Genomic DNA, 4,679 nt, shown 5'->3' with positions numbered 1-4,679 from the left:
AAGATGCAAGAAAAATATAAACTTGATGAGCCATGAGTTAACTGGTTTGATATGGGACAAATGAGTGACGTTTGGGCTATGTAAAAAGCGAGTAGACAAAGTTGTTACGACCCAGAACTCGCCAAAATAATGAAACGGGGCATACAGAATGGTTGAAGGGCAAAATAGCTGAAAGAATGGTAAAATGAAGAAAATGATTAATCGGATCGCATAGGGCCGAATCGCATCGCACATGCATGCGATGCGATTGAATAAGGAAATGCGATGCGATTCATATTGCATGCGATCAGAATTCATCATGCGATGCGATTCGTTTAGGAACATACGATGCGACTGGTTTGCATCCATGCGATTCGACTGGTTTGCATCCAAGCGATGCGACTAATTTGCATCCATACGATGCGACTGGTTTGCGTCCATACGACGCGATTAAAATGTATCCATGCGAATGGTTTATTATGCGATCCAAATGGTTTATGCAACATAAATCGATTCGTTTTTCTAATGAATTTTCAGTAAAGACTTATTAACAAAAATAAAATTTTTCCAAGCTGACCTGGCAGCTCAACCCCAGCCAGGGGCTTTGCCCCTTTGGACCCTGCCAGGGGCTGCCGCCCCTAGACCCCGCTGCCAGGGGCGCTTCCCCCGGACCTTTGTTCATTAGCGACTTCACTACCATATAACGATGATATAATTAGGAATAGTTAAGTGATGCTTGTAATTTGTACACAGTTAGCCGTGCCCAGCTGAAGAAAGGCATCACAATCAATTCCGAAAGAAACAGGTCTCAAGTGAGTTTCTAGCCCCTTTTCTCTGTTATGCTTTCTAGGCTGTGTGCATACTTCTATGTGATTAGTGAATACACTTACCTTAATTGGTAAGTGTATGCCATATGAATGCCTATGAACGATATGTGAACAATATAGAAAGAGTTAAGATTATGTACGGGGATGTGTATGGATATGTATATAAATATGTAACAAAAGATAAGTATAGTATGTATGGAACGACAAAAAAGGAACCGAACCCTAATAATATTCGAGGTAGAAGGGAACCGAACCCTAATAATATCTGAGGTAGACGCATGGTTGTACGGTTATTCGATGGAAAAAGGAAATAGGGCCCTAATAATATCCGAGGTAGAAGGAAACCAGACCCGAATAATATCCGAGGTAGAAGGGAACCAGGCCTTAACAATACTTGAGAAAGTAGGGCAAAATGCTCTTTAAAATGTAGAGATAGTACGTATGAAATAAATGAGTTAAAACATGAAAGTATGAAACAATGAATGAATGTATGTATGCAAGTATGTATGAAAGAAAGATGAACAGGTTACGTATGTAATATGTATTTCCGGATACGTGCAAGTAAATATGTGAATTTAATGTATGATTTCCTGATTAACGAGAACTCACTCAACAGGCTGACTTTTAGTATACACGCAAGTAAATAGGTTAAAGGAGCTGGCTTGATGATGGCACATGGTATGGACTGAATTGCTGGCATCTAGAGAAGATGTTCTATTTTTGTGTTTTAAATTAAGACAATTGGATGTTTTGAACTAGAATGTTTAGCTATGTGATGAATGGTTAACCTTTTATTATTCCGCGAAAAAGTTCTAATTAACTATGATATTTGAAACTGTGTTTATAAGTAAATCCAACACCCGATATAGGGCACCGGGAATGATGCCTTACGGTTACTTAGCGTGCAAGGTTAAGTAACAAGATTTAAATATGGAGTGGATATTTATAAATAATTAAATATGTTTAGATTTAATTGTTAGTATAATTATTATGTCCTATTATTTAGTAATCCTAGTTGTAGTCTAATCCTGATAGGTTAGATTATAAATACCCGTGCTTTGGGGTATACTAGCCAGTTGCTCGTGCGATGTAGCGGTGTACGTGCAAACAGACTCGGTGTTAGTACGTTTGTAACCTCACAATGGTACGTGCATAACCCAACAGTGGTATGCATTTAACGTGGCATCGGGCTTGTAACCGGTGCCAGTAAGCGCGCCACATAAATGTTGCTTGAGCGCACGCAACCGGTGGCGACAATCAAGAAGCAAAGATGAAATGTACAGTAATTTCAAATAAACTACTTTTTAACCCAATCAGTTTTGACAGACGTGTATCGACCCAAAAATGTTTTAACCCGAAGCCCGTTTGGATATGACCCCTTTCGATCTAAACCCATCCTGACATGAACTAAATTAACCCTTTTATTGTATTAACTTGTTCCAACCCTAACTCACTTCGACACCATTAGCCAAACCTGCCTGACCCGTTGCCGGTAATAACTGGTAATCACGTAACATGCTAGTTTTTTTTTAAATTAATAAACCGTAGCAATACCATACTCATATTAAGGATAATAAAATGCTCGTTTTTATGGTGTAATTTTTTAGAAAAAATATTAACGTGTGAAAAAGTTATTGTCGTTAAAAAGTCGTAGGGGTAGTTGGTTTAGAACAAGGGGAAAATGTGTAACTATTTAATAAATTAACAAAACTTTATTCAAGTTGAAGGACCATTAGGCTGTATGCTATGGTGAGGGGCATCGAAGCCCCTCCACGGTGCCACGTCAACGCCTCGTAGAAAACGGGGCATCGAAGCCCGCCTGCTATGGTTAATACCCCTTGGGCGCCCCTAATATATATATATATATATGTGTGTGTGTGTGTGTGTGTGTGTGTGTGAGAGAGAGAGAGAGATGAAGAAAGAGAGGGCCCACCTCCCTCCCTTCCGCGCCCGTCGTCCAGACGACCGGTCCCCCTTCCGCGCCCGCCTTGAAGGCGCTCCCTGACGGTGTTCCCCCTCTTCCGCGCCCCGTCCCCCCCTCTTCCACGCCCCATAATGCATTGTCTTATTGTAATTTATTTTTGAAGTGCAAAGACTATATTATCCCTACATTCTTAAAATTATCAGATCTCCTCCTTTTAAAATTTAAGAGGTCCCTCACTCCTATGTTATATACAGTATAGATATAGATAGATATATAGATTGTAATTTGTGTGATTGACTTGTATGAAGTTTCTCAATAATAACACACGTTTGAGTGTTAGCTAAATTGGCGTGTCAAGTTCGTTTTTGTGTTCGATACCTGATACGTATTGGTCATAACTTTTCTTCATTTCTGCTTTCATCAAGTGGTACTATAAATATGGCTGTAGACATCATTTAAGGATCTAAAACCTTGTGTTGGTACTTGGTATATAATCACATTCAACTGGCGACGATGTTAGATCAAGCCATTGCAAAAATAGACCAAACATAAAACCTTTAACAAATGCTTACAAGAATATCAGTTTCTCCAAAGAACCAAGAATCAACCTTTAACAATTCTCATAAACAATCCAAAAATAAAAAAATCAGAAAAAAAACACGTAAAAGATTTAAAATCTATTTCTACATACCCCAAATCAAGCACCACTCTGAGCTAGAACAGGAACCGCGGAGGCGGCCGCGTTGTTGGCCGCGCCACCTAATAACGACAGGAATCCTGCAGCACCACCACCAGGATCTTGCTCCTCCAAAAACAAATCCTCCGGAGCCCTATAGGCTCCATGAGCACACACAATTCCCGCTCCGATCAACATCGCAGTTATTAAAATAGTTCCAACGCTGGTTAGGAAAATAACAATAATACTCAAGACAATCAGCAACCCTAGGGTTTCACGTTCCGAAAAAGCTCGTCCAAGTATCACCATCGGCGGATCGGTTGGCCGAAAAAGATAAAGGAAGATCCATGCAGAAAGAAGCCCGAGAAGCGTAACGAGAGAGAAGGGATTCGTGAGGAGAGAGATAGCGACCACCAAAGCGACAATGGTGAAGTAATTGATTCGAAAATACGCGTAATTTTTTCTGATCCTTGTTGTGGCTTCGGTTATGGATTCAGGTTTGGAGAATGTGGTGCGATCAACGAGTTCTGACCACGGGCGGCGTTTGGAAAGGCCGGAACCAACCGTTCCGGTGATGTGATTGATGAATGTGCGTATGGCAGGGGTGGCGACGGGCGGCTGGGAGTCATCGGTGGGAGTGGTTTTGGTGTTGGAGACGGGGAGGACCGTTGAAGGTTGTGAGGTAGACATTATTAGGTTGCATGGGGAATTTGAGGAAAATGTGTGGGGTGACAAAAGTTGGTGCATTGGAGACTTGTACGTGGTTTATTGAATGCTGTTACGTTTGGTGAAAGAGAGATACACGTGGGGTATGTTTCTAATTTGAAGGTGGTACTTGCGGTGAGTATACGCTCAATAATTTAGACATCAATAGCATTCTCAACTACTTCCCAGTTATATTCATCATACTCATTTTCATTTTCATACGGAATCATTAAAAATTACTTAATTTTCTTTCTCATGCTAATTAAATACTATTTTCTATATTTACTATTATCTTTACTTCCTCGTACACTCATAGTCACTTTTGAAAAATATTAAAAAATTATATAATGTTAACAGTGTAACCCCAAAACTTTCTCATGTAACATTTTATCTCTTTTATACTCACAACCGCTCATAACCATCTCATATAATTTATAAATTTCAATCACAATCTTTTTAGGGTATTAATTGAGAATGCTCTTAATTATGACAAAATAAAAATTAAGTATTTCAAAATTTAGAAGAAATACTAATGCATTTCACAATTCAGAAGGAATGTTTTTCCCTT

General features: G+C 39.5%; 1 pseudogene; it reads right to left on the bottom strand.

Annotated features, from left to right (window-relative positions):
• Positions 1-3,427: 3,427 nt before the first annotated feature.
• LOC143561083 (PRA1 family protein B4 pseudogene) lies at positions 3,428-4,096 on the bottom strand (annotated as a pseudogene).
• Positions 4,097-4,679: the final 583 nt, after the last annotated feature.

This window comes from Bidens hawaiensis, unplaced genomic scaffold (genome assembly GCF_021521415.1).
Source record: "Bidens hawaiensis isolate Kalapana, Puna unplaced genomic scaffold, B.hawaiensis_p1.1 tig00001143_1, whole genome shotgun sequence".
NCBI classification, from domain to species: Eukaryota; Viridiplantae; Streptophyta; class Magnoliopsida; order Asterales; family Asteraceae; genus Bidens; species Bidens hawaiensis.
Note: the sequence above shows the minus strand (reverse complement) of the source record. Positions and strands in the feature narration are given on the sequence as shown.